This window comes from Ranitomeya variabilis, chromosome 3 (genome assembly GCF_051348905.1).
Source record: "Ranitomeya variabilis isolate aRanVar5 chromosome 3, aRanVar5.hap1, whole genome shotgun sequence".
Classification (NCBI taxonomy): Eukaryota; Metazoa; Chordata; class Amphibia; order Anura; family Dendrobatidae; genus Ranitomeya; species Ranitomeya variabilis.
The window spans coordinates 375628072-375647991 of record NC_135234.1 but is presented as its reverse complement, the minus strand read 5'-3'; the positions used below and the strand labels follow the sequence as shown (position 1 = coordinate 375647991).

Here is a 19920-nt window from a genome sequence, read left to right as displayed (position 1 = left end):
CAATCTTTTGCTATGTCTCCACAGTGGGTTTCGGTTGTAGGCCTTGGTGCGGCCCAAGTGGCAAACCATTTCTGATCATCGCTTCTCGGCCAAATGGCTCAAGATCAAGCGTAGTGTCTGTTCTTATCTGATACGTACCCTATTTGGGGACCATATATTAAATAGATTTTTGGAATAGGGAACTGGAAATGGAGCTTGCTTTGTCGCACGGAACCTTCACTTGCTGTCACAATGGGGATGGAGGGTGTGGTTATGCAGATTCAAAACGCGTTGTGCACAGCTTGAACACACGCACACCGCAGAACTGTCATCTACAGAACTTCCAGAGTTTCTGGAAAATGTCTTCCCTGCGGCAATCTTTTGCTATGTCTCCACAGTGGGTTTCGGTTGTAGGCCTTGGTGCGGCCCAAGTGGCACACCATTTCTGATCATCGCTTCTCGGCCAAATGGCTCAAGATCAAGCGTAGTGTCTGTTCTTATCTGATACGTCCCCTATTTGGGGACCATATATTAAATGGATTTTTGGAATAGGGAGCTGGAAATGGAGCTTGCTTTGTCGCACGGAACCTTCACGTGCTGTCACAATGGGGATGGAGGGTGTGGTTATGCAGATTCAAAACGCGTTGTGCACAGCTTGAACACACGCACACCGCAGAACTGTCATCTACAGAGCTTCCAGAGTTTCTGGAAAATGTCTTCCCTGCGGCAATCTTTTGCTATGTCTCCACAGTGGGTTTCAGTTGTAGGCCTTGGGGCGGCCCAAGTGGCAAACCATTTCTGATCATCGCTTCTCGGCCAAATGGCTCAAGATCAAGCGTAGTGTCTGTTCTTCTCGGATACGTCCCCTATTTGGGGACCATATATTAAATGGATTTTTGGAATAGGGAGCTGGAAATGGAGCTTGCTTTGTCACACGGAACCTTCACGTGCTGTCACAATGGGGATGGAGGGTGTGATTATGCAGATTCAAAACGCGTTGTGCACAGCTTGAACACACGCACACCGCAGAACTGTCATCGACAAAGCTTCCAGAGTTTCTGGAAAATGTCTTCCCTGCGGCAATCTTTTGCTATGTCTCCACAGTGGGTTTCGGTTGTAGGCCTTGGTGCGGCCCAAGTGGCAAACCATTTCTGATCATCGCTTCTCGGCCAAATGGCTCAAGATCAAGCGTAGTGTCTGTTCTTATCTGATACGTCCCCTATTTGGGGACCATATATTAAATGGATTTTTGGAATAGGGAGCTGGAAATGGAGCTTGCTTTGTCACACGGAACCTTCACGTGCTGTCACAATGGGGATGGAGGGTGTGGTTATGCAGATTCGAAACGCGTTGTGCACAGCTTGAACACACGCACACCGCAGAACTGTCATCTACAGAGCTTCCAGAGTTTCTGGAAAATGTCTTCCCTGCGGCAATCTTTTGCTAAGTCTCCACAGTGGGTTTCGGTTGTAGGCCTTGGTGCGGCCCAAGTGGCAAACCATTTCTGATCATCGCTTCTCGGCCAAATGGCTCAAGATCAAGCGTAGAGTCTGTTCTTATCTGATACGTCCCCTATTTGGGGACCATATATTAAATGGATTTTTGGAATAGGATGCTGGAAATGGAGCTTGCTTTGTCGCACGGAACCTTCACGTGCTGTCACAATGGGGATGGAGGGTGTGGTTATGCAGATTCAAAACGCGTTGTGCACAGCTTGAACACACGCACACCGCAGAACTGTCATCTACAGAGCTTCCAGAGTTTCTGGAAAATGTCTTCCCTGCGGCAATCTTTTGCTATGTCTCCACAGTGGGTTTCGGTTGTAGGCCTTGGTGCGGCCCAAATGGCGAACCATTTCTGATCATCGCTTCTCGGCCAAATGGCTCAAGATCAAGCGTAGTGTCTGTTCTTATCTGATACGTCCCCTATTTGGGGACCATATATTAAATAGATTTTTGGAATAGGGAGCTGGAAATGGAGCTTGCTTTGTCGCACGGAACCTTCACGTGCTGTCACAATGGGGATGGAGGGTGTGGTTATGCAGATTCAAAACGCGTTGTGCACAGCTTGAACACACGCACACCGCAGAACTGTCATCTACAGAGCTTCCAGAGTTTCTGGAAAATGTCTTCCCTGCGGCAATCTTTTGCTATGTCTCCACATTGGGTTTCGGTTGTAGGCCTTGGTGCGGCCCAAGTGGCAAACCATTTCTGATCATCGCTTCTCGGCCAAATGGCTCAAGATCAAGCGTAGTGTCTGTTCTTATCTGATACGTCCCCTATTTGGGGACCATATATTAAATAGATTTTTGGAATAGGGAGCTGGAAATGGAGCTTGCTTTGTCGCATGGAACCTTCACGTGCTGTCACAATGGGGATGGAGGGTGTGGTTATGCAGATTCAAAACGCATTGTGCACAGCTTGTCTCCACAGTGGGTTTCGGTTGTAGGCCTTGGTGCGGCCCAAGTGGCAAACCATTTCTGATCATCGCTTCTCGGCCAAATGGCTCAAGATCAAGCGTAGTGTCTGTTCTTATCTGATACGTCCCCTATTTGGGGACCATATATTAAATAGATTTTTGGAATAGGGAGTTGGAAATGGAGCTTGCTTTGTCGCACGGAACCTTCACGTGCTGTCACAATGGGGATGGAGGGTGTGGTTATGCAGATTCAAAACGCGTTGTGCACAGCTTGAACACACGCACACCGCAGAACTATCATCTACAGAACTTCCAGAGTTTCTGGAAAATGTCTTCCCTGCGGCAATCTTTTGCTATGTCTCCACAGTGGGTTTCGGTTGTAGGCCTTGGTGCGGCCCAAGTGGCAAACCATTTCTGATCATCGCTTCTCGGCCAAATGGCTCAAGATCAAGCGTAGTGTCTGTTCTTATCTGATACGTCCCCTATTTGGGGACCATATATTAAATAGATTTTTGGAATAGGGAGCTGGAAATGGAGCTTGCTTTGTCGCACGGAACCTTCATGTGCTGTCACAATGGGGATGGAGGGTGTGGTTATGCAGATTCAAAACGCGTTGTGCACAGCTTGAACACACGCACACCGCAGAACTGTCATCGACAGAGCTTCCAGAGTTTCTGGAAAATGTCTTCCCTGCGGCAATCTTTTGCTATGTCTCCACAGTGGGTTTCGGTTTTAGGCCTTGGTGCGGCCCAAGTGGCAACCCATTTCTGATCATCGCTTGTCGGCCAAATGGCTCAAGTTTAAGCGTAGTGTCTGTTCTTATCTGATACGTCCCCTATTTGGGGACCATATATTAAATGGATTTTTGGAATAGGGAGCTGGAAATGGAGCTTGCTTTGTCACACGGAACCTTCACGTGCTGTCACAATGGGGATGGAGGGTGTGGTTATGCAGATTCAAAACGCGTTGTGCACAGCTTGAACACACGCACACCGCAGAACTGTCATCTACAGAGCTTCCAGAGTTTTTGGAAAATGTCTTCCCTGCGGCAATCTTTTGCTATGTCTCCACAGTGGGTTTCGGTTGTAGGCCTTGGTGCGGCCCAAGTGGCAAACCATTTCTGATCATCGCTTCTCGGCCAAATGGCTCAAGATCAAGAGTAGTGTCTGTTCTTATCTGATACGTCCCCTATTTGGGGACCATATATTAAATAGATTTTTGGAATAGGGAGCTGGAAATGGAGCTTGCTTTGTCGCACGGAACCTTCACGTGCTGTCACAATGGGGATGGAGGGTGTGGTTATGCAGATTCAAAACGCGTTGTGCACAGCTTGAACACACGCACACCGCAGAACTGTCATCTACAGAGCTTCCAGAGTTTCTGGAAAATGTCTTCCCTGCGGCAATCTTTTGCTATGTCTCCACAGTGGGTTTCGATTGTAGGCCTTGGTGTGGCCCAAGTGGCAAACCATTTCTGATCATCGCTTCTCGGCCAAATGGCTCAAGATCAAGCGTAGTGTCTGTTCTTATCTGATACGTCCCCTATTTGGGGACCATATATTAAATGGATTTTTGGAATAGGGAGCTGGAAATGGAGCTTGCTTCGTCGCACGGAACCTTCACGTGCTGTCACAATGGGGATGGAGGGTGTGGTTATGCAGATTCAAAACGCGTTGTGCACAGCTTGAACACACGCACACCACAGAACTGTCATCTACAGAGCTTCCAGAGTTTCTGGAAAATGTCTTCCCTGCGGCAATCTTTTGCTATGTCCCCACAGTGGGTTTCGGTTGTAGGCCTTGGTGCGGCCCAAGTGGCAAACCATTTCTGATCATCGCATCTCGGCCAAATGGCTCAAGATCAAGCGTAGAGTCTGTTCTTATCTGATACGTCCCCTATTTGGGGACCATATATTAAATGGATTTTTGGAATAGGATGCTGGAAATGGAGCTTGCTTTGTCGCACGGAACCTTCACGTGCTGTCACAATGGGGATGGAGGGTGTGGTTATGCAGATTCAAAACGCGTTGTGCACAGCTTGAACACACGCACACCGCAGAACTGTCATCTACAGAGCTTCCAGAGTTTCTGGAAAATGTCTTCCCTGCGGCAATCTTTTGCTATGTCTCCACAGTGGGTTTCGGTTGTAGGCCTTGGTGCGGCCCAAATGGCAAACCATTTCTGATCATCGCTTCTCGGCCAAATGGCTCAAGATCAAGCGTAGAGTCTGTTCTTATCTGATACGTCCCCTATTTGGGGACCATATATTAAATGGATTTTTGGAATAGGGAGCTGGCAATGGAGCTTGCTTTGTCGCACGGAACCTTCACGTGCTGTCACAATGGGGATGGAGGGTGTGGTTATGCAGATTCGAAACGCGTTGTATACAGCTTGAACACACGCACACCGCAGAACTGTCATCTACAGAGCTTCCAGAGTTTCTGGAAAATGTCTTCCCTGCGGCAATCTTTTGCTATGTCTCCACAGTGGGTTTCGGTTGTAGGCCTTGGTGCGGCCCAAGTGGCAAACCATTTCTGATCATCGCTTCTCGGCCAAATGGCTCAAGATCAAGCGTAGTGTCTGTTCTTATCTGATACGTACCCTATTTGGGGACCATATATTAAATAGATTTTTGGAATAGGGAACTGGAAATGGAGCTTGCTTTGTCGCACGGAACCTTCACTTGCTGTCACAATGGGGATGGAGGGTGTGGTTATGCAGATTCAAAACGCGTTGTGCACAGCTTGAACACACGCACACCGCAGAACTGTCATCTACAGAACTTCCAGAGTTTCTGGAAAATGTCTTCCCTGCGGCAATCTTTTGCTATGTCTCCACAGTGGGTTTCGGTTGTAGGCCTTGGTGCGGCCCAAGTGGCACACCATTTCTGATCATCGCTTCTCGGCCAAATGGCTCAAGATCAAGCGTAGTGTCTGTTCTTATCTGATACGTCCCCTATTTGGGGACCATATATTAAATGGATTTTTGGAATAGGGAGCTGGAAATGGAGCTTGCTTTGTCGCACGGAACCTTCACGTGCTGTCACAATGGGGATGGAGGGTGTGGTTATGCAGATTCAAAACGCGTTGTGCACAGCTTGAACACACGCACACCGCAGAACTGTCATCTACAGAGCTTCCAGAGTTTCTGGAAAATGTCTTCCCTGCGGCAATCTTTTGCTATGTCTCCACAGTGGGTTTCAGTTGTAGGCCTTGGGGCGGCCCAAGTGGCAAACCATTTCTGATCATCGCTTCTCGGCCAAATGGCTCAAGATCAAGCGTAGTGTCTGTTCTTCTCGGATACGTCCCCTATTTGGGGACCATATATTAAATGGATTTTTGGAATAGGGAGCTGGAAATGGAGCTTGCTTTGTCACACGGAACCTTCACGTGCTGTCACAATGGGGATGGAGGGTGTGATTATGCAGATTCAAAACGCGTTGTGCACAGCTTGAACACACGCACACCGCAGAACTGTCATCGACAAAGCTTCCAGAGTTTCTGGAAAATGTCTTCCCTGCGGCAATCTTTTGCTATGTCTCCACAGTGGGTTTCGGTTGTAGGCCTTGGTGCGGCCCAAGTGGCAAACCATTTCTGATCATCGTTTCTCGGCCAAATGGCTCAAGATCAAGCGTAGTGTCTGTTCTTATCTGATACGTCCCCTATTTGGGGACCATATATTAAATAGATTTTTGGAATAGGGAGCTGGAAATGGAGCTTGCTTTGTCGCACAGAACCTTCACGTGCTGTCACAATGAGGATGGAGGGTGTGGTTATGCAGATTCAAAATGCGTTGTGCACAGCTTGAACACACGCACACCGCAGAACTGTCATCTACAGAGCTTCCAGGGTTTCTGGAAAATGTCTTCCCTGCGGCAATCTTTTGCTATGTCTCCACAGTGGGTTACGGTTGTAGGCCTTGGTGAGGCCTAAGTGGCAAACCATTTCTGATCATCGCTTCTCGGCCAAATGGCTCAAGATCAAGCGTAGTGTCTGTTCTTATCTGATACGTCCCCTATTTGGGGACCATATATTAAATGGATTTTTGGAAAACGGAGCTGGAAATGGAGCTTGCTTCGTCGGACGGAACCTTCACATGCTGTCACAATGGGGATGGAGGGTGTGGTTATGCAGATTCAAAACGCGTTGTGCACAGCTTGAACACACGCACACCGCAGAACTGTCATCGACAGAGCTTCCAGAGTTTCTGGAAAATGTCTTCCCTGCGGCAATCTTTTGCTATGTCTCCACAGTGGGTTTCGGTTGTAGGCCTTGGTGCGGCCCAAGTGGCAAACCATTTCTGATCATCGCTTCTTGGCCAAATGGCTCAAGATCAAGCGTAGTGTCTGCTCTTATCTGATATGTCCCCTATTTGGGGACCATATATTAAATAGATTTTTGGAATAGGGAGCTGGAAATGGAGCATGCTTTGTCGCACGGAACCTTCACGTGCTGTCACAATGGGGATGGAGGGTGTGGTTATGCAGATTCAAAACGCGTTGTGCACAGCTTGAACACACGCACACCGCAGAACTATCATCTACAGAACCTCCAGAGTTTCTGGAAAATGTCTTCCCTGCGGCAATCTTTTGCTATGTCTCCACAGTGGGTTTCGGTTGTAGGCCTTGGTGCGGCCCAAGTGGCAAACCATTTCTGATCATCGCTTCTCGGCCAAATGGCTCAAGATCAAGCGTAGTGTCTGTTCTTATCTGATACGTCCCCTATTTGGGGACCATATATTAAATGGATTTTTGGAATAGGGAGCTGGAAATGGAGCTTGCTTTGTCACACGGAACCTTCACGTGCTGTCACAATGGGGATGGAGGGTGTGGTTATGCAGATTCAAAACGCGTTGTGCACAGCTTGAACACACGCACACTGCAGAACTGTCATCGACAGAGCTTCCAGAGTTTCTGGAAAATGTCTTCCCTGCGGCAATCTTTTGCTATGTCTCCACAGTGGGTTTCGGTTGTAGGCCTTGGTGCGGCCCAAGTGGCAAACCATTTCTGATCATCGCTTCTCGGCCAAATGGCTCAAGATCAAGCGTAGTGTCTGTTCTTATCTGATACGTCCCCTATTTGGGGACCATATATTAAATAGATTTTTGGAATAGGGAGCTGGAAATGGAGCTTGCTTTGTCGCACGGAACCTTCACGTGCTGTCACAGTGGGGATGGAGGGTGTGGTTATGCAGATTCAAAACGCGTTGTGCACAGCTTGAACACACGCACACCGCAGAACTGTCATCGACAGAGCTTCCAGAGTTTCTGGAAAATGTCTTCCCTGCGGCAATCTTTTGCTATGTCTCCACAGTGGGTTTCGGTTTTAGGCCTTGGTGCGGCCCAAGTGGCAAACCATTTCTGATCATCGCTTCTCGGCCAAATGGCTCAAGATCAAGCGTAGTGTCTGTTCTTATCTGATACGTCCCCTATTTGGGGACCATATATTAAATGGATTTTTGGAATAGGGAGCTGGAAATGGAGCTTGCTTTGTCACACGGAACCTTCACGTGCTGTCACAATGGGGATGGAGGGTGTGGTTATGCAGATTCAAAACGCGTTGTGCACAGCTTGAACACACGCACACCGCAGAACTGTCATCTACAGAGCTTCCAGAGTTTTTGGAAAATGTCTTCCCTGCGGCAATCTTTTGCTATGTCTCCACAGTGGGTTTCGGTTGTAGGCCTTGGTGCGGCCCAAGTGGCAAACCATTTCTGATCATCGCTTCTCGGCCAAATGGCTCAAGATCAAGCGTAGTGTCTGTTCTTATCTGATACGTCCCCTATTTGGGGACCATATATTAAATAGATTTTTGGAATAGGGAGCTGGAAATGGAGCTTGCTTTGTCGCACGGAACCTTCACGTGCTGTCACAATGGGGATGGAGGGTGTGGTTATGCAGATTCAAAACGCGTTGTGCACAGCTTGAACACACGCACACCGCAGAACTGTCATCGACAGAGCTTCCAGAGTTTCTGGAAAATGTCTTCCCTGCGGCAATCTTTTGCTATGTCTCCACAGTGGGTTTCGGTTTTAGGCCTTGGTGCGGCCCAAGTGGCAAACCATTTCTGATCATCGCTTCTCGGCCAAATGGCTCAAGATCAAGCGTAGTGTCTGTTCTTATCTGATACGTCCCCTATTTGGGGACCATATATTAAATGGATTTTTGGAAAACGGAGCTGGAAATGGAGCTTGCTTCGTCGGACGGAACCTTCACATGCTGTCACAATGGGGATGGAGGGTGTGGTTATGCAGATTCAAAACGCGTTGTGCACAGCTTGAACACACGCACACCGCAGAACTGTCATCGACAGAGCTTCCAGAGTTTCTGGAAAATGTCTTCCCTGCGGCAATCTTTTGCTATGTCTCCACAGTGGGTTTCGGTTGTAGGCCTTGGTGCGGCCCAAGTGGCAAACCATTTCTGATCATCGCTTCTCGGCCAAATGGCTCAAGATCAAGCGTAGTGTCTGTTCTTATCTGATACGTCCCCTATTTGGGGACCATATATTAAATGGATTTTTGGAATAGGGAGCTGGAAATGGAGCTTGCTTTGTCGCACGGAACCTTCACTTGCTGTCACAATGGGGATGGAGGGTGTGGTTATGCAGATTCAAAACGCGTTGTGCACAGCTTGAACACACGCACACCGCAGAACTGTCATCTACAGAACTTCCAGAGTTTCTGGAAAATGTCTTCCCTGCGGCAATCTTTTGCTATGTCTCCACAGTGGGTTTCGGTTGTAGGCCTTGGTGCGGCCCAAGTGGCACACCATTTCTGATCATCGCTTCTCGGCCAAATGGCTCAAGATCAAGCGTAGTGTCTGTTCTTATCTGATACGTCCCCTATTTGGGGACCATATATTAAATGGATTTTTGGAATAGGGAGCTGGAAATGGAGCTTGCTTTGTCGCACGGAACCTTCACGTGCTGTCACAATGGGGATGGAGGGTGTGGTTATGCAGATTCAAAACGCGTTGTGCACAGCTTGAACACACGCACACCGCAGAACTGTCATCTACAGAGCTTCCAGAGTTTCTGGAAAATGTCTTCCCTGCGGCAATCTTTTGCTATGTCTCCACAGTGGGTTTCAGTTGTAGGCCTTGGGGCGGCCCAAGTGGCAAACCATTTCTGATCATCGCTTCTCGGCCAAATGGCTCAAGATCAAGCGTAGTGTCTGTTCTTCTCGGATACGTCCCCTATTTGGGGACCATATATTAAATGGATTTTTGGAATAGGGAGCTGGAAATGGAGCTTGCTTTGTCACACGGAACCTTCACGTGCTGTCACAATGGGGATGGAGGGTGTGATTATGCAGATTCAAAACGCGTTGTGCACAGCTTGAACACACGCACACCGCAGAACTGTCATCGACAAAGCTTCCAGAGTTTCTGGAAAATGTCTTCCCTGCGGCAATCTTTTGCTATGTCTCCACAGTGGGTTTCGGTTGTAGGCCTTGGTGCGGCCCAAGTGGCAAACCATTTCTGATCATCGTTTCTCGGCCAAATGGCTCAAGATCAAGCGTAGTGTCTGTTCTTATCTGATACGTCCCCTATTTGGGGACCATATATTAAATAGATTTTTGGAATAGGGAGCTGGAAATGGAGCTTGCTTTGTCGCACAGAACCTTCACGTGCTGTCACAATGAGGATGGAGGGTGTGGTTATGCAGATTCAAAATGCGTTGTGCACAGCTTGAACACACGCACACCGCAGAACTGTCATCTACAGAGCTTCCAGGGTTTCTGGAAAATGTCTTCCCTGCGGCAATCTTTTGCTATGTCTCCACAGTGGGTTACGGTTGTAGGCCTTGGTGAGGCCTAAGTGGCAAACCATTTCTGATCATCGCTTCTCGGCCAAATGGCTCAAGATCAAGCGTAGTGTCTGTTCTTATCTGATACGTCCCCTATTTGGGGACCATATATTAAATGGATTTTTGGAAAACGGAGCTGGAAATGGAGCTTGCTTCGTCGGACGGAACCTTCACATGCTGTCACAATGGGGATGGAGGGTGTGGTTATGCAGATTCAAAACGCGTTGTGCACAGCTTGAACACACGCACACCGCAGAACTGTCATCGACAGAGCTTCCAGAGTTTCTGGAAAATGTCTTCCCTGCGGCAATCTTTTGCTATGTCTCCACAGTGGGTTTCGGTTGTAGGCCTTGGTGCGGCCCAAGTGGCAAACCATTTCTGATCATCGCTTCTTGGCCAAATGGCTCAAGATCAAGCGTAGTGTCTGCTCTTATCTGATATGTCCCCTATTTGGGGACCATATATTAAATAGATTTTTGGAATAGGGAGCTGGAAATGGAGCATGCTTTGTCGCACGGAACCTTCACGTGCTGTCACAATGGGGATGGAGGGTGTGGTTATGCAGATTCAAAACGCGTTGTGCACAGCTTGAACACACGCACACCGCAGAACTATCATCTACAGAACCTCCAGAGTTTCTGGAAAATGTCTTCCCTGCGGCAATCTTTTGCTATGTCTCCACAGTGGGTTTCGGTTGTAGGCCTTGGTGCGGCCCAAGTGGCAAACCATTTCTGATCATCGCTTCTCGGCCAAATGGCTCAAGATCAAGCGTAGTGTCTGTTCTTATCTGATACGTCCCCTATTTGGGGACCATATATTAAATGGATTTTTGGAATAGGGAGCTGGAAATGGAGCTTGCTTTGTCACACGGAACCTTCACGTGCTGTCACAATGGGGATGGAGGGTGTGGTTATGCAGATTCAAAACGCGTTGTGCACAGCTTGAACACACGCACACTGCAGAACTGTCATCGACAGAGCTTCCAGAGTTTCTGGAAAATGTCTTCCCTGCGGCAATCTTTTGCTATGTCTCCACAGTGGGTTTCGGTTGTAGGCCTTGGTGCGGCCCAAGTGGCAAACCATTTCTGATCATCGCTTCTCGGCCAAATGGCTCAAGATCAAGCGTAGTGTCTGTTCTTATCTGATACGTCCCCTATTTGGGGACCATATATTAAATAGATTTTTGGAATAGGGAGCTGGAAATGGAGCTTGCTTTGTCGCACGGAACCTTCACGTGCTGTCACAGTGGGGATGGAGGGTGTGGTTATGCAGATTCAAAACGCGTTGTGCACAGCTTGAACACACGCACACCGCAGAACTGTCATCGACAGAGCTTCCAGAGTTTCTGGAAAATGTCTTCCCTGCGGCAATCTTTTGCTATGTCTCCACAGTGGGTTTCGGTTTTAGGCCTTGGTGCGGCCCAAGTGGCAAACCATTTCTGATCATCGCTTCTCGGCCAAATGGCTCAAGATCAAGCGTAGTGTCTGTTCTTATCTGATACGTTCCCTATTTGGGGACCATATATTAAATGGATTTTTGGAATAGGGAGCTGGAAATGGAGCTTGCTTTGTCACACGGAACCTTCACGTGCTGTCACAATGGGGATGGAGGGTGTGGTTATGCAGATTCAAAACGCGTTGTGCACAGCTTGAACACACGCACACCGCAGAACTGTCATCTACAGAGCTTCCAGAGTTTTTGGAAAATGTCTTCCCTGCGGCAATCTTTTGCTATGTCTCCACAGTGGGTTTCGGTTGTAGGCCTTGGTGCGGCCCAAGTGGCAAACCATTTCTGATCATCGCTTCTCGGCCAAATGGCTCAAGATCAAGCGTAGTGTCTGTTCTTATCTGATACGTCCCCTATTTGGGGACCATATATTAAATAGATTTTTGGAATAGGGAGCTGGAAATGGAGCTTGCTTTGTCGCACGGAACCTTCACGTGCTGTCACAATGGGGATGGAGGGTGTGGTTATGCAGATTCAAAACGCGTTGTGCACAGCTTGAACACACGCACACCGCAGAACTGTCATCGACAGAGCTTCCAGAGTTTCTGGAAAATGTCTTCCCTGCGGCAATCTTTTGCTATGTCTCCACAGTGGGTTTCGGTTTTAGGCCTTGGTGCGGCCCAAGTGGCAAACCATTTCTGATCATCGCTTCTCGGCCAAATGGCTCAAGATCAAGCGTAGTGTCTGTTCTTATCTGATACGTCCCCTATTTGGGGACCATATATTAAATGGATTTTTGGAAAACGGAGCTGGAAATGGAGCTTGCTTCGTCGGACGGAACCTTCACATGCTGTCACAATGGGGATGGAGGGTGTGGTTATGCAGATTCAAAACGCGTTGTGCACAGCTTGAACACACGCACACCGCAGAACTGTCATCGACAGAGCTTCCAGAGTTTCTGGAAAATGTCTTCCCTGCGGCAATCTTTTGCTATGTCTCCACAGTGGGTTTCGGTTGTAGGCCTTGGTGCGGCCCAAGTGGCAAACCATTTCTGATCATCGCTTCTTGGCCAAATGGCTCAAGATCAAGCGTAGTGTCTGCTCTTATCTGATATGTCCCCTATTTGGGGACCATATATTAAATAGATTTTTGGAATAGGGTGCTGGAAATGGAGCTTGCTTTGTCGCACGGAACCTTCACGTGCTGTCACAATGGGGATGGAGGGTGTGGTTATGCAGATTCAAAACGCGTTGTGCACAGCTTGAACACACGCACACCGCAGAACTATCATCTACAGAACTTCCAGAGTTTCTGGAAAATGTCTTCCCTGCGGCAATCTTTTGCTATGTCTCCACAGTGGGTTTCGGTTGTAGGCCTTGGTGCGGCCCAAGTGGCAAACCATTTCTGATCATCGCTTCTCGGCCAAATGGCTCAAGATCAAGCGTAGTGTCTGTTCTTATCTGATACGTCCCCTATTTGGGGACCATATATTAAATGGATTTTTGGAATAGGGAGCTGGAAATGGAGCTTGCTTTGTCACACGGAACCTTCACGTGCTGTCACAATGGGGATGGAGGGTGTGGTTATGCAGATTCAAAACGCGTTGTGCACAGCTTGAACACACGCACACCGCAGAACTATCATCTACAGAACTTCCAGAGTTTCTGGAAAATGTCTTCCCTGCGGCAATCTTTTGCTATGTCTCCACAGTGGGTTTCGGTTGTAGGCCTTGGTGCGGCCCAAGTGGCAAACCATTTCTGATCATCGCTTCTCGGCCAAATGGCTCAAGATCAAGCGTAGTGTCTGTTCTTATCTGATACGTCCCCTATTTGGGGACCAATAATTAAATGGATTTTTGGAATAGGGAGCTGGAAATGGAGCTTGCTTTGTCACACGGAGCCTTCACGTGCTGTCACAATGGGGATGGAGGGTGTGGTTATGCAGATTCAAAACGCGTTGTGCACAGCTTGAACACACGCACACTGCAGAACTGTCATCGACAGAGCTTCCAGAGTTTCTGGAAAATGTCTTCCCTGCGGCAATCTTTTGCTATGTCTCCACAGTGGGTTTCGGTTGTAGGCCTTGGTGCGGCCCAAGTGGCAAACCATTTCTGATCATCGCTTCTCGGCCAAATGGCTCAAGATCAAGCGTAGTGTCTGTTCTTATCTGATACGTCCCCTATTTGGGGACCATATATTAAATAGATTTTTGGAATAGGGAGCTGGAAATGGAGCTTGCTTTGTCGCACGGAACCTTCACGTGCTGTCACAATGGGGATGGAGGGTGTGGTTATGCAGATTCAAAACGCGTTGTGCACAGCTTGAACACACGCACACCGCAGAACTGTCATCGACAGAGCTTCCAGAGTTTCTGGAAAATGTCTTCCCTGCGGCAATCTTTTGCTATGTCTCCACAGTGGGTTTCGGTTTTAGGCCTTGGTGCGGCCCAAGTGGCAAACCATTTCTGATCATCGCTTCTCGGCCAAATGGCTCAAGATCAAGCGTAGTGTCTGTTCTTATCTGATACGTCCCCTATTTGGGGACCATATATTAAATGGATTTTTGGAATAGGGAGCTGGAAATGGAGCTTGCTTTGTCACACGGAACCTTCACGTGCTGTCACAATGGGGATGGAGGGTGTGGTTATGCAGATTCAAAACGTGTTGTGCACAGCTTGAACACACGCACACCGCAGAACTGTCATCTACAGAGCTTCCAGAGTTTTTGGAAAATGTCTTCCCTGCGGCAATCTTTTGCTATGTCTCCACAGTGGGTTTCGGTTGTAGGCCTTGGTGCGGCCCAAGTGGCAAACCATTTCTGATCATCGCTTCTCGGCCAAATGGCTCAAGATCAAGCGTAGTGTCTGTTCTTATCTGATACGTCCCCTATTTGGGGACCATATATTAAATAGATTTTTGGAATAGGGAGCTGGAAATGGAGCTTGCTTTGTCACACGGAACCTTCACGTGCTGTCACAATGGGGATGGAGGGTGTGGTTATGCAGATTCAAAACGCGTTGTGCACTGCTTGAACACACGCACACCGCAGAACTGTCATCTACAGAGCTTCCAGAGTTTTTGGAAAATGTCTCTCCTGCGGCAATCTTTTGCTATGTCTCCACAGTGGGTTTCGGTTGTAGGCCTTGGTGTGGCCCAAGTGGCAAACCATTTCTGATCATCGCTTCTCGGCCAAATGGCTCAAGATCAAGCGTAGTGTCTGTTCTTATCTGATACATCCACTATTTGGGGACCATATATTAAATGGATTTTTGGAATAGGGAGCTGGAAATGGAGCTTGCTTCGTCGCACGGAACCTTCACGTGCTGTCACAATGGGGATGGAGGGTGTGGTTATGCAGATTCAAAACGCGTTGTGCACAGCTTGAACACACGCACACCGCAGAACTGTCATCTACAGAGCTTCCAGAGTTTCTGGAAAATGTCTTCCCTGCGGCAATCTTTTGCTATGTCTCCACAGTGGGTTTCGGTTGTAGGCCTTGGTGCGGCCCAAGTGGCAAACCATTTCTGATCATCGCTTCTCGGCCAAATGGCTCAAGATCAAGCGTAGTGTCTGTTCTTATCTGATACGTCCCCTATTTGGGGACCATATATTAAATGGATTTTTGGAATAGGGAGCTGGAAATGGAGCTTGCTTTGTCACACGGAACCTTCACGTGCTGTCACAATGGGGATGGAGGGTGTGGTTATGCAGATTCGAAACGCGTTGTGCACAGCTTGAACACACGCACACCGCAGAACTGTCATCTACAGAGCTTCCAGAGTTTCTGGAAAATGTCTTCCCTGCGGCAATCTTTTGCTAAGTCTCCACAGTGGGTTTCGGTTGTAGGCCTTGGTGCGGCCCAAGTGGCAAATCATTTCTGATCATCGCTTCTCGGCCAAATGGCTCAAGATCAAGCGTAGAGTCTGTTCTTATCTGATACGTCCCCTATTTGGGGACCATATATTAAATGGATTTTTGGAATAGGATGCTGGAAATGGAGCTTGCTTTGTCGCACGGAACCTTCACGTGCTGTCACAATGGGGATGGAGGGTGTGGTTATGCAGATTCAAAACGCGTTGTGCACTGCTTGAACACACGCACACCGCAGAACTGTCATCTACAGAGCTTCCAGAGTTTTTGGAAAATGTCTTCCCTGCGGCAATCTTTTGCTATGTCTCCACAGTGGGTTTCGGTTGTAGGCCTTGGTGCGGCCCAAGTGGCAAACCATTTCTGATCATCGCTTCTCGGCCAAATGGCTCAAGATCAAGTGTAGTGTCTGTTCTTATCTGATACGTCCCCTATTTGGGGACCATATATTAAATAGATTTTTGGAATAGGGAGCTGGAAATGGAGCTTGCTTTGTCGCACGGAACCTTCACGTGCTGTCACAATGGGGATGGAGGGTGTGGTTATGCAGATTCAAAACGCGTTGTGCACAGCTTGAACACACGCACACCGCAGAACTGTCATCTACAGAGCTTCCAGAGTTTCTGGAAAATGTCTTCCCTGCGGCAATCTTTTGCTATGTCTCCACAGTGGGTTTCGGTTGTAGGCCTTGGTGTGGCCCAAGTGGCAAACCATTTCTGATCATCGCTTCTCGGCCAAATGGCTCAAGATCAAGCGTAGTGTCTGTTCTTATCTGATACGTCCCCTATTTGGGGACCATATATTAAATGGATTTTTGGAATAGGGAGCTGGAAATGGAGCTTGCTTCGTCGCACGGAACCTTCACGTGCTGTCACAATGGGGATGGAGGGTGTGGTTATGCAGATTCAAAACGCGTTGTGCACAGCTTGAACACACGCACACCGCAGAACTGTCATCTACAGAGCTTCCAGAGTTTCTGGAAAATGTCTTCCCTGCGGCAATCTTTTGCTATGTCTCCACAGTGGGTTTCGGTTGTAGGCCTTGGTGCGGCCCAAGTGGCAAACCATTTCTGATCATCGCTTCTCGGCCAAATGGCTCAAGATCAAGCGTAGTGTCTGTTCTTATCTGATACGTCCCCTATTTGGGGACCATATATTAAATGGATTTTTGGAATAGGGAGCTGGAAATGGAGCTTGCTTTGTCACACGGAACCTTCACGTGCTGTCACAATGGGGATGGAGGGTGTGGTTATGCAGATTCGAAACGCGTTGTGCACAGCTTGAACACACGCACACCGCAGAACTGTCATCTACAGAGCTTTCAGAGTTTCTGGAAAATGTCTTCCCTGCAGCAATCTTTTGCTAAGTCTCCACAGTGGGTTTCGGTTGTAGGCCTTGGTGCGGCCCAAGTGGCAAATCATTTCTGATCATCGCTTCTCGGCCAAATGGCTCAAGATCAAGCGTAGAGTCTGTTCTTATCTGATACGTCCCCTATTTGGGGACCATATATTAAATGGATTTTTGGAATAGGATGCTGGAAATGGAGCTTGCTTTGTCGCACGGAACCTTCACGTGCTGTCACAATGGGGATGGAGGGTGTGGTTATGCAGATTCAAAACGCGTTGTGCACAGCTTGAACACACGCACACCGCAGAACTGTCATCTACAGAGCTTCCAGAGTTTCTGGAAAATGTCTTCCCTGCGGCAATCTTTTGCTATGTCTCCACAGTGGGTTTCGGTTGTAGGCCTTGGTGCGGCCCAAATGGCGAACCATTTCTGATCATCGCTTCTCGGCCAAATGGCTCAAGATCAAGCGTAGTGTCTGTTCTTATCTGATACGTCCCCTATTTGGGGACCATATATTAAATAGATTTTTGGAATAGGGAGCTGGAAATGGAGCTTGCTTTGTCGCACGGAACCTTCACGTGCTGTCACAATGGGGATGGAGGGTGTGGTTATGCAGATTCAAAACGCGTTGTGCACAGCTTGAACACACGCACACCGCAGAACTGTCATCTACAGAGCTTCCAGAGTTTCTGGAAAATGTCTTCCCTGCGGCAATCTTTTGCTATGTCTCCACAGTGGGTTTCGGTTGTAGGCCTTGGTGCGGCCCAAGTGGCAAACCATTTCTGATCATCGCTTCTCGGCCAAATGGCTCAAGATCAAGCGTAGTGTCTGTTCTTATCTGATACGTCCCCTATTTGGGGACCGTATATTAAATAGATTTTTGGAATAGGGAGCTGGAAATGGAGCTTGCTTTGTCGCATGGAACCTTCACGTGCTGTCACAATGGGGATGGAGGGTGTGGTTATGCAGATTCAAAACGCGTTGTGCACAGCTTGTCTCCACAGTGGGTTTCGGTTGTAGGCCTTGGTGCGGCCCAAGTGGCAAACCATTTCTGATCATCGCTTCTCGGCCAAATGGCTCAAGATCAAGCGTAGTGTCTGTTCTTATCTGATACGTCCCCTATTTGGGGACCATATATTAAATGGATTTTTGGAATAGGGAGCTGGAAATGGAGCTTGCTTTGTCGCACGGAACCTTCACGTGCTGTCATAATGGGGATGGAGGGTGTGGTTATGCAGATTCAAAACGCGTTGTGCACAGCTTGAACACACGCACACCGCAGAACTGTCATCTACAGAGCTTCCAGAGTTTCTGGAAAATGTCTTCCCTGCGGCAATCTTTTGCTATGTCTCCACAGTGGGTTTCGGTTGTAGGCCTTGGTGCGGCCCAAGTGGCAAACCATTTCTGATCATCGCTTCTCGGCCAAATGGCTCAAGATCAAGCGTAGTGTCTGTTCTTATCTGATATGTCCCCTATTTGGGGACCATATATTAAATAGATTTTTGGAATAGGGAGCTGGAAATGGAGCTTGCTTTGTCGCATGGAACCTTCACGTGCTGTCACAATGGGGATGGAGGGTGTGGTTATGCAGATTCAAAACGCGTTGTGCACAGCTTGAACACACGCACACCGCAGAACTGTCATCTACAGAGCTTCCAGAGTTTTTGGAAAATGTCTTCCCTGCGGCAATCTTTTGCTATGTCTCCACAGTGGGTTTCGGTTGTAGGCCTTGGTGCGGCCCAAGTGGCAAACCATTTCTGATCATCGCTTCTCGGCCAAATGGCTCAAGATCAAGCGTAGTGTCTGTTCTTATCTGATACGTCCCCTATTTGGGGACCATATATTAAATAGATTTTTGGAATAGGGAGCTGGAAATGGAGCTTGCTTTGTCGCACGGAACCTTCACGTGCTGTCACAATGGGGATGGAGGGTGTGGTTATGCAGATTCAAAACGCGTTGTGCACAGCTTGAACACACGCACACCGCAGAACTGTCATCGACAGAGCTTCCAGAGTTTCTGGAAAATGTCTTCCCTGCGGCAATCTTTTGCTATGTCTCCACAGTGGGTTTCGGTTTTAGGCCTTGGTGCGGCCCAAGTGGCAAACCATTTCTGATCATCGCTTCTCGGCCAAATGGCTCAAGATCAAGCGTAGTGTCTGTTCTTATCTGATACGTCCCCTATTTGGGGACCATATATTAAATGGATTTTTGGAATAGGGAGCTGGAAATGGAGCTTGCTTTGTCACACGGAACCTTCACGTGCTGTCACAATGGGGATGGAGGGTGTGGTTATGCAGATTCAAAACGCGTTGTGCACTGCTTGAACACACGCACACCGCAGAACTGTCATCTACAGAGCTTCCAGAGTTTTTGGAAAATGTCTTCCCTGCGGCAATCTTTTGCTATGTCTCCACAGTGGGTTTCGGTTGTAGGCCTTGGTGCGGCCCAAGTGGCAAACCATTTCTGATCATCGCTTCTCGGCCAAATGGCTCAAGATCAAGTGTAGTGTCTGTTCTTATCTGATACGTCCCCTATTTGGGGACCATATATTAAATAGATTTTTGGAATAGGGAGCTGGAAATGGAGCTTGCTTTGTCGCACGGAACCTTCACGTGCTGTCACAATGGGGATGGAGGGTGTGGTTATGCAGATTCAAAACGCGTTGTGCACAGCCTGAACACACGCACACCGCAGAACTGTCATCTACAGAGCTTCCAGAGTTTCTGGAAAATGTCTTCCCTGCGGCAATCTTTTGCTATGTCTCCACAGTGGGTTTCGGTTGTAGGCCTTGGTGTGGCCCAAGTGGCAAACCATTTCTGATCATCGCTTCTCGGCCAAATGGCTCAAGATCAAGCGTAGTGTCTGTTCTTATCTGATACGTCCCCTATTTGGGGACCATATATTAAATGGATTTTTGGAATAGGGAGCTGGAAATGGAGCTTGCTTCGTCGCACGGAACCTTCACGTGCTGTCACAATGGGGATGGAGGGTGTGGTTATGCAGATTCAAAACGCGTTGTGCACAGCTTGAACACACGCACACCACAGAACTGTCATCGACAGAGC

The 19920-nt window shown here is 48.3% G+C and overlaps 57 pseudogenes; all 57 read left to right on the top strand.

The window, feature by feature from the left end:
- The first annotated feature begins 77 nt into the window (after positions 1–77).
- LOC143762223 (U2 spliceosomal RNA) lies at positions 78–254 on the top strand (annotated as a pseudogene).
- A 176-nt stretch (positions 255–430) lies between these two features.
- Positions 431–606, top strand: LOC143759954 (U2 spliceosomal RNA; annotated as a pseudogene).
- A 177-nt stretch (positions 607–783) lies between these two features.
- On the top strand, positions 784–962 carry LOC143762627 (U2 spliceosomal RNA; annotated as a pseudogene).
- A 174-nt stretch (positions 963–1136) lies between these two features.
- Positions 1137–1312, top strand: LOC143760882 (U2 spliceosomal RNA; annotated as a pseudogene).
- A 177-nt stretch (positions 1313–1489) lies between these two features.
- Positions 1490–1665, top strand: LOC143761795 (U2 spliceosomal RNA; annotated as a pseudogene).
- Positions 1666–1842: 177 nt separating this feature from the next.
- Positions 1843–2018, top strand: LOC143759642 (U2 spliceosomal RNA; annotated as a pseudogene).
- Positions 2019–2195: 177 nt separating this feature from the next.
- Positions 2196–2371, top strand: LOC143761279 (U2 spliceosomal RNA; annotated as a pseudogene).
- A 93-nt stretch (positions 2372–2464) lies between these two features.
- On the top strand, positions 2465–2640 carry LOC143760388 (U2 spliceosomal RNA; annotated as a pseudogene).
- A 177-nt stretch (positions 2641–2817) lies between these two features.
- On the top strand, positions 2818–2993 carry LOC143818845 (U2 spliceosomal RNA; annotated as a pseudogene).
- Positions 2994–3170: 177 nt separating this feature from the next.
- On the top strand, positions 3171–3346 carry LOC143763163 (U2 spliceosomal RNA; annotated as a pseudogene).
- A 177-nt stretch (positions 3347–3523) lies between these two features.
- On the top strand, positions 3524–3699 carry LOC143759803 (U2 spliceosomal RNA; annotated as a pseudogene).
- A 177-nt stretch (positions 3700–3876) lies between these two features.
- LOC143763455 (U2 spliceosomal RNA) lies at positions 3877–4052 on the top strand (annotated as a pseudogene).
- Positions 4053–4229: 177 nt separating this feature from the next.
- On the top strand, positions 4230–4405 carry LOC143762807 (U2 spliceosomal RNA; annotated as a pseudogene).
- Positions 4406–4582: 177 nt separating this feature from the next.
- Positions 4583–4758, top strand: LOC143762075 (U2 spliceosomal RNA; annotated as a pseudogene).
- Positions 4759–4935: 177 nt separating this feature from the next.
- Positions 4936–5112, top strand: LOC143762222 (U2 spliceosomal RNA; annotated as a pseudogene).
- Positions 5113–5288: 176 nt separating this feature from the next.
- Positions 5289–5464, top strand: LOC143759953 (U2 spliceosomal RNA; annotated as a pseudogene).
- A 177-nt stretch (positions 5465–5641) lies between these two features.
- Positions 5642–5820, top strand: LOC143762625 (U2 spliceosomal RNA; annotated as a pseudogene).
- Positions 5821–5994: 174 nt separating this feature from the next.
- On the top strand, positions 5995–6170 carry LOC143760175 (U2 spliceosomal RNA; annotated as a pseudogene).
- A 177-nt stretch (positions 6171–6347) lies between these two features.
- Positions 6348–6525, top strand: LOC143759480 (U2 spliceosomal RNA; annotated as a pseudogene).
- Positions 6526–6700: 175 nt separating this feature from the next.
- LOC143762755 (U2 spliceosomal RNA) lies at positions 6701–6876 on the top strand (annotated as a pseudogene).
- A 177-nt stretch (positions 6877–7053) lies between these two features.
- On the top strand, positions 7054–7229 carry LOC143760881 (U2 spliceosomal RNA; annotated as a pseudogene).
- Positions 7230–7406: 177 nt separating this feature from the next.
- On the top strand, positions 7407–7582 carry LOC143759363 (U2 spliceosomal RNA; annotated as a pseudogene).
- Positions 7583–7759: 177 nt separating this feature from the next.
- LOC143760880 (U2 spliceosomal RNA) lies at positions 7760–7935 on the top strand (annotated as a pseudogene).
- Positions 7936–8112: 177 nt separating this feature from the next.
- LOC143759641 (U2 spliceosomal RNA) lies at positions 8113–8288 on the top strand (annotated as a pseudogene).
- A 177-nt stretch (positions 8289–8465) lies between these two features.
- LOC143759479 (U2 spliceosomal RNA) lies at positions 8466–8643 on the top strand (annotated as a pseudogene).
- Positions 8644–8818: 175 nt separating this feature from the next.
- Positions 8819–8994, top strand: LOC143818821 (U2 spliceosomal RNA; annotated as a pseudogene).
- A 177-nt stretch (positions 8995–9171) lies between these two features.
- LOC143759952 (U2 spliceosomal RNA) lies at positions 9172–9347 on the top strand (annotated as a pseudogene).
- Positions 9348–9524: 177 nt separating this feature from the next.
- LOC143762624 (U2 spliceosomal RNA) lies at positions 9525–9703 on the top strand (annotated as a pseudogene).
- A 174-nt stretch (positions 9704–9877) lies between these two features.
- LOC143760174 (U2 spliceosomal RNA) lies at positions 9878–10053 on the top strand (annotated as a pseudogene).
- A 177-nt stretch (positions 10054–10230) lies between these two features.
- LOC143759477 (U2 spliceosomal RNA) lies at positions 10231–10408 on the top strand (annotated as a pseudogene).
- A 175-nt stretch (positions 10409–10583) lies between these two features.
- On the top strand, positions 10584–10759 carry LOC143762754 (U2 spliceosomal RNA; annotated as a pseudogene).
- Positions 10760–10936: 177 nt separating this feature from the next.
- On the top strand, positions 10937–11112 carry LOC143760879 (U2 spliceosomal RNA; annotated as a pseudogene).
- Positions 11113–11289: 177 nt separating this feature from the next.
- Positions 11290–11465, top strand: LOC143759362 (U2 spliceosomal RNA; annotated as a pseudogene).
- Positions 11466–11642: 177 nt separating this feature from the next.
- On the top strand, positions 11643–11818 carry LOC143761713 (U2 spliceosomal RNA; annotated as a pseudogene).
- A 177-nt stretch (positions 11819–11995) lies between these two features.
- On the top strand, positions 11996–12171 carry LOC143759640 (U2 spliceosomal RNA; annotated as a pseudogene).
- Positions 12172–12348: 177 nt separating this feature from the next.
- On the top strand, positions 12349–12526 carry LOC143759476 (U2 spliceosomal RNA; annotated as a pseudogene).
- Positions 12527–12701: 175 nt separating this feature from the next.
- LOC143760462 (U2 spliceosomal RNA) lies at positions 12702–12877 on the top strand (annotated as a pseudogene).
- Positions 12878–13054: 177 nt separating this feature from the next.
- On the top strand, positions 13055–13230 carry LOC143760878 (U2 spliceosomal RNA; annotated as a pseudogene).
- A 177-nt stretch (positions 13231–13407) lies between these two features.
- LOC143762329 (U2 spliceosomal RNA) lies at positions 13408–13555 on the top strand (annotated as a pseudogene).
- Positions 13556–13760: 205 nt separating this feature from the next.
- LOC143759639 (U2 spliceosomal RNA) lies at positions 13761–13936 on the top strand (annotated as a pseudogene).
- Positions 13937–14113: 177 nt separating this feature from the next.
- On the top strand, positions 14114–14289 carry LOC143760877 (U2 spliceosomal RNA; annotated as a pseudogene).
- A 177-nt stretch (positions 14290–14466) lies between these two features.
- On the top strand, positions 14467–14642 carry LOC143760654 (U2 spliceosomal RNA; annotated as a pseudogene).
- A 177-nt stretch (positions 14643–14819) lies between these two features.
- Positions 14820–14995, top strand: LOC143762835 (U2 spliceosomal RNA; annotated as a pseudogene).
- Positions 14996–15172: 177 nt separating this feature from the next.
- LOC143760876 (U2 spliceosomal RNA) lies at positions 15173–15348 on the top strand (annotated as a pseudogene).
- Positions 15349–15525: 177 nt separating this feature from the next.
- Positions 15526–15701, top strand: LOC143761794 (U2 spliceosomal RNA; annotated as a pseudogene).
- Positions 15702–15878: 177 nt separating this feature from the next.
- Positions 15879–16054, top strand: LOC143760746 (U2 spliceosomal RNA; annotated as a pseudogene).
- A 177-nt stretch (positions 16055–16231) lies between these two features.
- LOC143763444 (U2 spliceosomal RNA) lies at positions 16232–16407 on the top strand (annotated as a pseudogene).
- Positions 16408–16584: 177 nt separating this feature from the next.
- On the top strand, positions 16585–16760 carry LOC143760875 (U2 spliceosomal RNA; annotated as a pseudogene).
- A 177-nt stretch (positions 16761–16937) lies between these two features.
- LOC143761793 (U2 spliceosomal RNA) lies at positions 16938–17113 on the top strand (annotated as a pseudogene).
- A 177-nt stretch (positions 17114–17290) lies between these two features.
- Positions 17291–17466, top strand: LOC143759638 (U2 spliceosomal RNA; annotated as a pseudogene).
- A 177-nt stretch (positions 17467–17643) lies between these two features.
- On the top strand, positions 17644–17819 carry LOC143761711 (U2 spliceosomal RNA; annotated as a pseudogene).
- A 93-nt stretch (positions 17820–17912) lies between these two features.
- LOC143760499 (U2 spliceosomal RNA) lies at positions 17913–18088 on the top strand (annotated as a pseudogene).
- Positions 18089–18265: 177 nt separating this feature from the next.
- LOC143760760 (U2 spliceosomal RNA) lies at positions 18266–18441 on the top strand (annotated as a pseudogene).
- A 177-nt stretch (positions 18442–18618) lies between these two features.
- LOC143759637 (U2 spliceosomal RNA) lies at positions 18619–18794 on the top strand (annotated as a pseudogene).
- A 177-nt stretch (positions 18795–18971) lies between these two features.
- Positions 18972–19147, top strand: LOC143760874 (U2 spliceosomal RNA; annotated as a pseudogene).
- A 177-nt stretch (positions 19148–19324) lies between these two features.
- Positions 19325–19500, top strand: LOC143760735 (U2 spliceosomal RNA; annotated as a pseudogene).
- Positions 19501–19677: 177 nt separating this feature from the next.
- Positions 19678–19853, top strand: LOC143763433 (U2 spliceosomal RNA; annotated as a pseudogene).
- Positions 19854–19920: the final 67 nt, after the last annotated feature.